Below are 13,266 nucleotides of genomic sequence, written 5' to 3'. Positions count from 1 at the left end.
GGGAATATATTTTGAACCTGCTGTTTGGAAAATGGAGAAGACTCAGAATTGTGATGATTCTCTTACAATTCTCAAAATCTTAATTTATATTACATTATATTAATTATATTATATTACATTATATTTATTATGTTATATTGCATGATATTACATTGCATTGCATTATGTATGAAAATATACAATTTATAAATTCATAAATTTACTAATTCATACTTAAATTTATAACTGTATAATATATACTTAAATTAGTATTTATATTAATGAAAAAAACAATCTGGTGATATAATGTTCTCATTCCTGGCTGAATTTGAACTCAATGAGAAAGTAACTCTTACTCATAGGGAAAAATGCTTTGCTATAAGTACAGTGCAATTTGAAGTAAAAGTCACTCTCAAGCAGACACGGAGTATCATTCAGTGGGATATTTTAAGGTCATGTACATTCTTAAGAACATAAGTGTAATATGAAGGTTCTCAATACTGATTAGTCCTACAGATAGAGAGCTTGGATGAAGAGGAAAATTAAAAAAAAAAATTGACAGGGAAACACAAAAGAAATTTATTTTAAAATACGCTGAACTGATATTTCTTTTTTGTCCTGTGATAGTATTTATTTAGATTAAGATGCATTTGTTTAATGGTTGCCAAATACATTCGGAAACTGAAACCTCCTTCAAAATACCTGATATTCCAAAATATTTTAGTACTAATTTTGACTTTCATTTGATAGTCTGAAAGGACTTTGTGAAGCCTAACTTGTTACCAGTCAAGTTTGTGATAAAATATCCATTAACAGTAATACAACTATAAAATATTTTGAGATTCTGAATTGCACGTAATCTCACAAAGAACAGACTGGTGATTATCTAACTAAATACATATGAAAGGTAACCACTGTAATTTTTGTGTAATATATGAAAGATTTGAGACATATAGAAATTAAAGAACCATTACGGTTTCCTAATTGTAGCCTCATCTCCTAAATATTCTTTTTTAAATTTACCTAAGACATTATTTTAGCTGTTTATGGTATAGTGATAATTTTCCTTTCCTGGTTATTAGATCTGTAGTTTTGGCCAAAATCATATACATTGAAAATGTGGTTACCTGAACTAATAAATTTAACCCTACAAAATAGGAACAGCGATGTTAACAATAGTCATCTCTTCTACTGAAATTGCAAGGAGCTTAAGGAACAGAAGGTGATGCAGCTGTTTGCACGAATGAATTCTTGATAATCTGAGAAGTATAGACTGCCATTATTAGCTAGGATGCCAATACAAGAAATAATTTTAACTTTAAAATTACTTTCCTGAAGACCTCCTGAAATATGTTAAATGCTTTGTGTACAAGAAAGGAAAGCAATCATGTTTCTAGATGGAAGGGATGGAGATTGTGTTTTCTGCAGAACAGATAATCTTTGTCAATGAAGCCCTTGCTATGGGAATGTGATAGAGAGACTATAGTAAATGTGTCTTTTCAAGATTAAATTGATGCAATCTGTTTTATTATTTTGATTGGGAAAGTCTTCCAAGATGTTTATGTTGACTTTCTCATCTTCTCACACAGAACTGAAAGACTTAATTATGTGAAATGGATTTTAGGCAGTTCTTGCAGAAGCAAATAATAAAAGTAAAATAAAACATTTGTAGTTATTGCAAAACCATTAGTAAGTTTGGGGGTTTTGTTGTTTTTTTTTTTTCCCTGGTCTGGAAAAAATGTCAAGGTAAATTCACAGAAGAAGAAATTTTGTTCCCTTCCCCATCTAGATCAGTGGTCTCCAAACTGGGGTGCAGGCAAGGGCACACAGCATGATTCACTGAGGTTTAGGAAGAAAATATTAGAACTTCAGTAGTACACAGTACATGTATAATTTATAAATAAATACCCTTATCTGGAGGGAGTGCACTCAAAATTTTTCACCGATAAGGGTGGATGATCAAAAAAGTTTAGAGACCACTGATCTAGACTATCCCCTGTGTTATGATCAAGGTTTATATTTCCTACCATTAAAAAACAACAAAAAAGCTAGTCAAACAATAATTAAGCCAGTTTCAATGTGGTGGAGAGAGAAACAGACAAGACAGGCACCCAAACACATAAGTTTTCATCTGTTGATCTGCCAGAACTGCAAGGACATCTTGAGACAAGTCTTATATTTTAAAAAAACAAAAACAAACAACAGTGGAATTGGCTGATACTGGTTTTCAAATTTACAAAATGAGATCTATGTGATGTTAAAGCTTCTGAAAAAGCCTCTGAAAAGCCTCAATTTTTCTGTGATGTATACGTCAACAATCACAGCCTTCAAAAGAGGCTTCAATTACTTTGTTTGAATGATTGGTTAGTTGGTTAGCTCTCCATTTTATTTTACTGGTTTGGCTTTCCACCCTTGACTTTAAAATCAGAGTGACATATATTAGGGAAAAAATAAATAAGAGAAAGAAGGGAAGAATCATATCATTTGTTCATACCAATATGCTGGTCAAAAGGCACTAGTGGCAGAGATGGTGATCACACAGCAGAATCTCACAGTTCCAGGAAACAAAAAGCAGTAAATCCTTTATCTCTGCTGTAACTTTTGTTTGTCAGAGCAATGAGCCATTCAGTTATCAAATAATGAGATCAGAAAGCAAATAAACTCTCACTCTGTTTACCTTAACTGCCACACCTTTCTGCAGTGTCAGAGTAATTAATTCCAAATTTTTTATTGTCTGTTTTTCTAAAGGAACCAAAATACATCAGGCATCTATGAAAATAGAAATGTTGTGACCAGGATATTTAGGGCTGCATTTGTGCCATCTTAAAGGGAAAGTTAAGTGCTTTTGTTCCAGGTAAAGAATACCTCATTGGATTAACAAGGAGTCAGGGGTGTGTTTGGCACACTGAATCAAGATTGGTAGCATGAATATTATTTGCTAATCCTATTAAAGAAAGTAATTATATATTATCAAGCCAATTATAAGTATTAATCATTTCAATTCCTTTAATTTGCCCTGTAATAGAGATGAAATAATGAAGGATCTTCCCCAAGAATTACCGGTGCTGTCATTTTCTGCCCATTCTTGAAAAACATGCTATTACAGTATCACATCTGAAGTAGCATTAAGCACATCATACCTCAGTAATTAAAAACTGTACAAAATAAAATTTTGAAGTTACAAAATTAAATTGTTCATTAATTTTGATACAAATATTGTAAAAAGTAATTTCAGCATATATTTTAATATAATAAGTGGATAATATTGTTTTGCAAATTCTTTAATCTAGGAATTTCCTATGATAGGCTATGTTCTTTAGATGTGGAAGAGAAAACCAGTCTTTCTTTACAGCTTTATAAATTGTGAACAAATGTACTCATTATGAACACATGAGCATATTTCCTTCCTCAGAGCATGAGTTCTGTTGCATTTTAATAATTTAAATCATATCAAATATAGATAAATATGGAATGTGATCTAAGCAATAAACCACTAGTTTCGTACCCGCATCTGTGACCTGAGTGGGTGTTAGTGCTTGTCATCTTTCTCCCACTACATTCATTTCAATTTGAAATACTTCTGGAGAAGCACAGTGTTTCACTCTGGGCTCTTAAGAAGCCCAAGGCAAGACTGGACAAGACTGATTTCCCATACTTACATTGTGATTAATGTTTACTATAAGCTGAAATGTACTTAACAAGTTTTTCTTTTTTCCTCTCTCTCTTTTTTTTAATAAATAATTGGTAAATGTATGAGAAGTGGTAGGTTCTGATCCCCAGTTTCTGATCCCTGAGTACATCTCTGCAGCACTATTGAGTCAGCTCCATGCAAGTTCACACCCCAAACTACAGCACTATATTCCTATCTCAAACTTATAGAGCTGCCTTTGATAACTGCTCTTAGAATCATCAGGAAACCTTCAAAACAACCTGTGCAGGCTCAGATAATGCCTATCCCACAGCCTTTTTCAGTAAAGTCCCTCTGGCAGTGTGCTTGCCATTTTCACAGGTGTCATGTCTCATCATACACATTAATAATTTCACTGTGACAATATGCTGTGAAACCTTATAATGCCTGAGGCTGGGAAAGCATAAGAAAGGAAGCAGGAAACTTCATTATTCTGAGGGAGGAAAAGTGGTAAAAATCTGATGCTCTTTGAGGGGCTATTGTCGATTGACCAGTTGAAATTTTTTGCCCCAGCGGTTTTTGCTTTGTATGAAAATAAGCATGCAGAACATCTCTTTGATCTATATGATACCTTCTGGCTGACAGGTTAGAGCTGCTGCTGAATGAGATTCATAAATGGTATCTGTGCTGACAGCAGCCACATCATCTGTAGAATTGTTGAATATATCCAGTATCCCAGAACTGCAGCCATGAACATCTATGTACTGCAGATCACTCAGACTGCATTTGTATGTTCAGCAAAGTTACTAAGAGATCTACATGCATTTGAGTTTTTATCCCATGCAGTGCCAGCTGGAGTGCTAAACAATGCAAATCAAATGTTGCCAGGAATGCTGCAAAAGCATAGATGCCACCACTGTGACTCAGTTTCACTCTAAAACATATGCAATGGTGATAAACTATTCATAAGTATACTGAAACTTATTGTTTCACAAGTTGGGGGTCTTTTTGTACTCTTTTCATAAAGACAAAGGTGAGATGTTCCTATTTTTTTTCCAGGATCTTGATGTCTTGGTTTGCATATTTTTCTCCCCTAGACATTTACAGTGAAATTCAGTTTACAGAGGTTGCAGTATCAATAATATTATACAGATCAGGTCTAACTGAAGGTCTAATTGAAGGTTTGAAGGTACTTTGTGAAAGATAAAATATTTTTTCTTGTAAGTATGTATTTATTGATTTATTTTCTAACAAAAGACCAAGTTCCAAATTAAAGATAAAATAATTTAAAAAAAATAATAAAAAATAAAAAGAAAACCATTTAGTATGACACAGTTATACTGATCTGGGATATTATATGTCTGCCTCATGTTTCCATCCTCCTATATAGACTGGAGACAATTCATCATCATCATGCACCACAGCACTTTCAGTCATAATGCATGTCTCATTTTTTCAAGAGGGAAGGTGTGTTCTATTTAAAAAAAAATATGGTTTAATCAAGTAGTTCCATTTAAACAATAGGAGAATTCATAATCACAAACTTCATTTGACATAGAGCATTTCAGAGACATGCTATATTTTTTTCTTTTTTGATCTATATATTCAGAATTTAAATTTTCCAATGGACAAAAATGTCAGTGCAGCCTAATATATGCTCATATATATATATATCTCCTCATATATGCTTAATATATGTACACAGAAATGCAACTGATGTTTTTAAAGGTTCTTTCCTCAGAACACACACACATAGTATACAGTATATGGTATTTGTCATATATTATTTGGTATACAGTATGCATACTATATACAAACATATACAAATCAGATTTGCACAAGGAGGTGCTGGTTTGTTATGATCCCAATAAGAAAGACATTTAGACTCCATAAGTATCACTTTAAATGCAATTTATTAGAGCTAACACTATAAGGAAAAAGAGAATAATATAGATAATATTACATCCATTCAGATGCTGGGAAACACGAATTTTGCAGTATTGATTGGGCCTTCAGCCAGAGTGCATCATGCTGTGCAGATCTCATCCATGGAAATCTTACCTGACATTTTGGTCTTTTGAGTACTTACAGGATTTTCTTTGAAGAAAACAGTTCTAGTCATCATTTTTAGTTCACAGGAGAACTTGCTGCACTTTTAGAGAAGGACAAGGACACACAGGTGGTATAATTGCCAGTTCCAACTGGAAGCTGCCTACACATCTTCTCATTATGATTGGCTGGTGAAATCTATCCTGTGGACAAGGGATATGCGCAACACAACACAGCCAGTCTTCCAGAGGAGATCACTACAGTATCCATATAACTTAACATCAACGTGAGTAATTCTCATAAAGAAGTATTATAGAGTCCTTGCAACTGTTACAGGACATCTTGAAAAACATGGGTTAAAAGTAAGTAAGAAGAATGTAAAGAAGATATTTCATAACAACTGCACCTGGCACTTAGACATATTAGAGATAAAGACTGTCTTCACTAACTCTCTGCTAACTAGCAATAACGATTAGCACAAGGACGAATCGTAGCAAAATAGAAAAGACTGCCAAAATAGTGCCCTAGAGTTAACTTGTCTCATTATAATATCATTATAATACTAAAGAACACACCTCCTAGCTAGAAAAGCCCCAACCCAATTAAGCCCCCTACTCTCTGAGCATGCGTGGTGAATTAAAAGAGAACTATAACTTTAAGATGAAGTAAGAAAAGTTTTAACCAATAGTTAATTAAGGGGTTGCACCAGTAGGCATAACTAACTTTGTTAACTGTTTTAAATACCTGTCATGATTTTAACCCTGTGTGCAAGCTTTGAGGAGAAATCCCCTTGCACCCGGCGCCGCAATAAACATGCCTGCTTTATAACTCTGTGTGAGTTGTGAAGTTTGTTTCCGCGTGTCACAACTATATGACCTTTGCTCAATGTCTCAAACTCTTTTCCTGTGTTTTTAGTAATTTTTTTATATGGTGTTTCATTCCACAGCCTATCAGTAGAAATGTTAAAAAAATTGAACTTATTTGTCTATTTACATTTTAGTTATGCTGTTATGTGTTTAATATCGCAGCTACTTAATGATAACAAGGATGTAAAGGAATTAGATACCACTTGTCATAGCTGACATGATTTTACCTTCTTTATCCTACCCTGGAAACTAGCAAATCTTAAAATTTAGTATTCAGTTACAAAGGCTTTTGATCCTTCTCACTGGGTTCAATCTTGTTTACATTATATGTTAATGGTAAAGTGTAATATTTTGCCTCATGATTTATTAATTAATTTAATTGTTGATCTGTGTCAAGAGAAATGGAATAACATTGCATTAGTTGTTGTGGTGAGTGACTGGAGGATTCTTCCCTAAACTCTGCTGCATCATGCTACTGACCCTTTAGCTAGTCCCCACATGCTGAGACCAACCGTTCACTAAAAACCTTCTTAATTAACAAGAAGATCAGATTATAGTATGATTCCTTTCGCTTGATACCTGTCTCGTGTTATTTTTGCCTCCCCTTCTTTCCAGTTGTTAGACCTAGCTGGAAAAGGGAAATCTCAAGAAATTTAGGTGATTTCAACTCTGCAATTAGTATTCATATGAATAGTAAGAAGTTGCCAGGCAGTGCTGGAAAGCCAGAAAGTCTTGCCAAATCAGAATCCTCTGTGAGATGGGGTGACAGACAATAGTGTATTAATTCACTTAAAGAAAAAATGTTTTGGATGTTGTATGTTTGAACGTAACTAAAGGGTTATCTCCAAATGTGAGAACGTAACAAAAGGAACTATCTGAGAAGAGACAAAATTTTCCAGAAAATCTATGTCTTAGAAAAAATGAGTTTACTGCATAGAGGTTTAGAAAGCATTATTTTTTGCTGACAAGGATAATACAGAAGAACTGGATTTACTTCATCCCTCATTCTTTCCTTAGGCATTGATTGATGTTCACATCCGCTGACCTATTTACAATATCTGTGTTTCTGAACCTCTACATACTGCCTAGACTACAAATTCTTTTCACCATTTTCTCTATCTGTAAACAGAGCAGTTAGATTTGGAAACTGTAATATAGTGCTTTGATAGTTACATATGAAAAATTATTATTTTTATATTATGTTGATATTATTTTGCTTTATTCATTCATCAATGGATCATAACAAACTTTCAGTTAAACTTCTTTATGTTGGCAGAGTGATCTGGATCTCATCAGAAGATGGTTTAGAGGTTCAGGAAATTAATCTAATTGAAATGCAAAGACCTGCAAGGAAAAAAAAACCCACCTTCTTTCAATACTCATTTTTTAGTTTATATTTTGTAAACTATATGTACATATACATATTTACAAGGTCAAAGCAAAGAAATGTAGAATCATAGAACAGAATCATAGAATGGTTTGGGTTGGAAGGGACCTTAAAGATCATCTAATTCCAACCCACCTTGCATAGGCAGGAACGCATTCCACTAGACCAGGTTGCTCAAAGCCCCATCCAACCTGGACTTGAACACTTTCAGGGTTGGGGCATCCACAACTTCTCTGGGCAACCTGTTCCTCATAGTGAAGAAGGCTATTTATGCAGGCTATTTATTGCTCCAAAATGAGAGAAACTCAAGAAGTAAACATATTGCTGAGGATTAAAAATATTGATCTTAAAAAGGAAACACTGTAAACAATTACCTGAGGTGATGAAAGGGATAGGGCACTCCAAAAAATCCAGGCAATGGTGGTAGGGAAATTAACAGTCCTTGAAGATGTTCATCATTCTGTATTGCCTATAGCTGAAGCCTACATAAACACCTTAGAATAGATACCTCAATCCAGGATGGCTGAATTTAGACTATTTATTGATAGCCCACATTCATTTCTGTTTGAATTTTTTGCAGTGGTTGATAATAATCAAGTTCCGTCGCATTAATATTTAAAGCAGACTGATAGAAGACCACAAGTAAAATCAGAAGTAGGGGAGTATCATAATGCTTTTATTATACAATAAAGAAATAGTAGCAATAGAAGAATTACTTTCAGTGACATTCAGTGAAGCAGAAGTAGTTCTGACTGTAAAGGCAAGAAATTAAAAAAAAAATTAGAGGATACCAGAGTAGTGTGATTAGAAGGCATATCTTCAGCACTTTCAAATACTTTAGCATTATTTCAGTAAATTACCATGTACCATCAACCATAAGTTTGAGACCTCCTCCCAGAATAATAATAATGTAGGGGTTGATTAATACTGGAAGAATTGTCTGGTGAGAAGGTGAGGACAAAGTGTCAAAGATGAAGCAGAATGCGAATTGAAAAGAAGCAAGTCAGTTTTATAGAGAAAGTAAGAAGCTGAGAAGACGAAGGTGAATGACAGAAAACACAGATATGGAAAAACTGTGTGAGAAAATATCTAGATATGGGAGTGGTGGTGAATGCTGAGTGGAGATTTAGGTAAAACATAATCAGGACCATTGTTAAGAGGAGCCTGCTGAAATCTTGTTATTTTTTCGAACCTGAAAGCCATCCTGAAAGGCTTCCTATTGGAGTCTAAGCACAATGCTTTGTATAATTAAATTAGGAATTTAGTGAAATAGTCCACAATGAAGAGGGAAGAAAATTGAGGGACAGTGAGCATTCAGCTGTCATGACATTGAACATTTTGTTCCATATTAATCTTGATAGAAAATATTTCACCTTAACAGGTCAAATTGTTTGCACTCAGATAACATTGATTTGAAACATAAACTTTCTGTGATATTGTTTGTTTTATTTTGTTTCATCTTCTTTTTTGTTTGTTTTTTTTGTTGGAACATTAATAAATTTGATGAACTCAAAAAAGTTAGAAATCTGAACAGCAAGGATTTCTCCTAATATATAAGAAAAAAGAAGATATCTGCAGATGGTAAGCTAACTGCAAGTCACCTCGTATGACTCATTCCTAAGATAATTTAGTTTACCTCCATTGAATATATAGAGAACCTAAATAAGTTTTAGAACAAGGGTGTTAATGTTTTACATTACTAAATTTGGATATGAAGATTTCACTATTGATGTTTATCCATACATAGTATATGCTTTTGAAAGTGGGTAAGTTATATGCAATATTTACTATTATGAAAACAGTTTTGCTGTTGTTCCACATTTTCTTCAGTGTTGTCTTAGAGCTAAGTTTCGCAGGAAAATCCTCCCCCATTTCTTTCTAGATATTTTTAAATGTAATTATATTTAGCGTGTTGCATTCTTAAGCATTTACAGCCATACGTTTTTCTCTCTCCAAAGATTAGAATTTGGAAAAAAATTCCACTTCTGTAACTGGTAGATGAGAGAACAAAATTTTGCAGTATTGAGTAAGATGGTTGAAGACAACTAACATTTCAAATAGTGCTTGCAGCAAATGCAAAGCTAGATACAACTTTCAAAAGATTACTTTTCTCCTTACTAACATTTTTCTTGTAATGGAAAACAATTTTCTGTAATTATGGCTTTGGCATGTATAATTTTATAAATTTTGTTTTAATCATGCTCTTTATTCCTAAAATTAGAAACCAGTAAAATTTTTATAATTAAGAAATCAGTATAACACAATCTTTCAATATGAAATTAATAAGTGACTCAATGACTAAAAACTATAAAGCCATTTGGTTGTTTCTGTTCATCTCACGGGAAAAAAAAAAGGGCATCCTTCATAAAATTAATATTTTGTTTTTTGAATTCTGAATTGAAACTTTGAAATATTACTTCTTTGTCTTGGTTATTTTTAATATTGCTTAGAACATCTGAAGTTGTCTTGGAATGATACAACATCCTTACCAAGATTGCTTGTCTTTAATGGATCATCACAGCATGAAGGTAAAAGCAAAAATGAATCTTGGCCACTGCATGCCACTGCAAACCACAATCTAATACCAGCATAGCAAGGAATACCCAAAAATACTTGGGGGAAAAAAATGTTTACTTGAATCAAACCAAACACCAAAATCTTCTGCACAAGTGTATGTTATACGTTTTTGTATTTTTTCTATTATATCTGTTTTATTACCATTTTTTATACTACTCAATTTTATTTGTTGATGGGAATAGAAAAATACCTAATAGTGTCTGTTCCTCCCTAGTGAATAGATGAGCCCAGCCATCTTTCATTTCCCCTTTAGTGAATGCAGCAAAAGGTGGCAAATCACCCCACCTCAGAGCACAATTCTTTGAGGTGCAACTATGCTAGAAATGAGATTACCTCAGAGTAAGTATTTATTTAATGACACAGAAAGTAAGTTAGTTCCAGGAAATGTACATTAAAAAAAATGTACATTAAAAAAAAAAAAAAATGGTAATAGTCACCCACAGAAAATATAAATGATGTTGCAAAAATTCAGACTAAATACTTTAAAAGATTCTATATTACAAACAGATTTGCTAATGACAACATCAATATTTTATGGTCATGATTACATAGAAATTAACTAAATACATTGGATGTAGCAATTTCATTGTGGCCTTTAGTTTGTCTTTTTTTTATCACCAAACTGTTTCTAACATCAAAGCATTCAGTATTGCATTCTTTGTTAGGGGATTTGTTGTTTTTGTCATTTAAGAGGATGGTATTCATTCAATACAGTCTAGTAATGTATCTAAATTGCATTCCACAAATTTTTTCATGGGGAAATTGAAAGTCAAATACAGAATTTATGGTTCTCAACAGATTTTTTTAAACAATACTTAACTAATGAGTTTCTTAACTATTTCAATTCTGATTGCACATCTCTGTGAGAAAATGGATGTCAAAAGGACAACTTAGTATCCAGTAGATCCCAGTGCAGATATGCTGAATTGGATGAAGCACTGACCTCTGAAAGACAAATGGATAATGTTCACCATAGCCAATGTTATTATTGCATAAATTTCTGGATGTTAAGGTGTTAGAGATTAGCTTTGTTGTGTAATTGTTTTCTGATTATTTCATTTTGGTTTATTAATATTTTATTTAAATGTTTATAAAATGTTGGCTTATAATATTTTATTTATTATTAATTATTTGTGAAAGTAGCTTATTTCTTCCAAACTATATATGAATAATAGTTGTTCAAATAATAGATTTTATAGATGTTTGCTCATCAATAGGTAAAGAAATAAATTACTTCAGGTTACATGACAACAAATAATTAAACCATTCCCATATCTCCCTTCCCCAAAGAAACTATATGTTTTGGCGGTTATTACTCTTATTAGAAATAGCCTAGATTCCAAACAAAATGTCATTGGAGGCAGTCAAAGTGTATTATTTTAAACAAGTGAAAACACAGAATTTTTCTATTAATTTATTTAATTTGGCTAAAAATATTCAGTTTTATCGATCTGAAATAAAAAATAATTTGCTCCCTGCTCAAGTGATTTTTCTGAAGGAGAGAGAGAAATTTCTATTAAAATGTTCATATATAGAATCATATAATATTTCACATTCTATCATGTTCTAGGTTAGATGTAACAAATAATTGTCTCTCACATTGGCTAATGATATTCTACATGATTTGCCCCATTTTTCAGAAACTGTTTCTCTTCTGCTATAGCATTAGTAAAAATAGCCCATGCTAAAACCTATTTCTAGAGGTTTAAGAGAGCAATCAGGAATTGCCTGTGGAATTACGTAAAAAATAGCAAGAGATATTTCCAAGTTACAACAGTTCTGAAATAAATTGTCTTCAATGCTTATGAATTAATGCTCTGATACAATATGTAGGCGTGTTAAAGGATATCATCAAGACAGCAAGAGTGGTCAACAACATGTGTAAATCCTTAATTACCTTGCCATTATCTGTGTGTGTGTGGATGAAATGAACACACTCCCCACAAGCCCTTCATTATCAAGGAGTTACTTCAAATTTATACTTTTTCTTTGAATATTCACTGTTATTATTGAAGCAATAATAATCTTCTTGGAACTTATACTAATATAAAAGGCTTTTTTTTAATTAAAAGGAGACGTGCTTTATGAATAATTTTTGTGAAGGATATCATATTGAATTATCTGTGGCCTTGAATGAAATATCTAGTATAACCTTACCTTGTACAAAGGGAGAGTGCACCAATATTTATTCTCCTACACAGACACCCAGCTAGGTAAGGATTCAGGTGCCTTGAAACTTTTCATCTCTTTTCCTGAAATATAGGGTCCACCAGGAATTCCTCTAGTCACAGATTTTTTGATCTAATGATCATACTGAACCCTGCTAGATGGTGTTTCTCCTCATCACCCTGAATTTGTGAAAGGAATTACTCTGTATCCATCAAAAAAGGCTACTTCCGCCCCACCCCCTTATTTTAAGAAGGTGTTAGCCAAGCTATGCCATTAAGAAAAGTCTTTAATTTTTGCATCTGCAAGTGCCTAGTTATCTGTGAATTAGTTTTGGCCCTCTCTTACAACACATCAGTGCATGGATTTTTTAAGATTCCTCTTTTTTGGACAATCAAATTATCTAACAGTGACGTGAGTTTGGGTCCATAAGCTATTTTCCTCCTTTAAACGCCTTTTTTCCTTCTCTGTTCACCGATCACCTTTTCCATAGGCACCTAAAAAGTGGTTATTAACCTTTGTCAGCTTTCCCTTTTGTATCTCTTAAACTGGGCTAGTCAAATATAACAACACAGGTGGAAATAATGCCAGTATATGAAACAAAGGAAAAACTT

The sequence above is a fragment of the Gavia stellata genome, chromosome 1 (assembly GCF_030936135.1).
Source record: "Gavia stellata isolate bGavSte3 chromosome 1, bGavSte3.hap2, whole genome shotgun sequence".
Taxonomy (NCBI): Eukaryota; Metazoa; Chordata; class Aves; order Gaviiformes; family Gaviidae; genus Gavia; species Gavia stellata.
The sequence above is the reverse complement of the archived record's forward strand: the minus strand, read 5'-3'. Positions refer to the sequence as shown.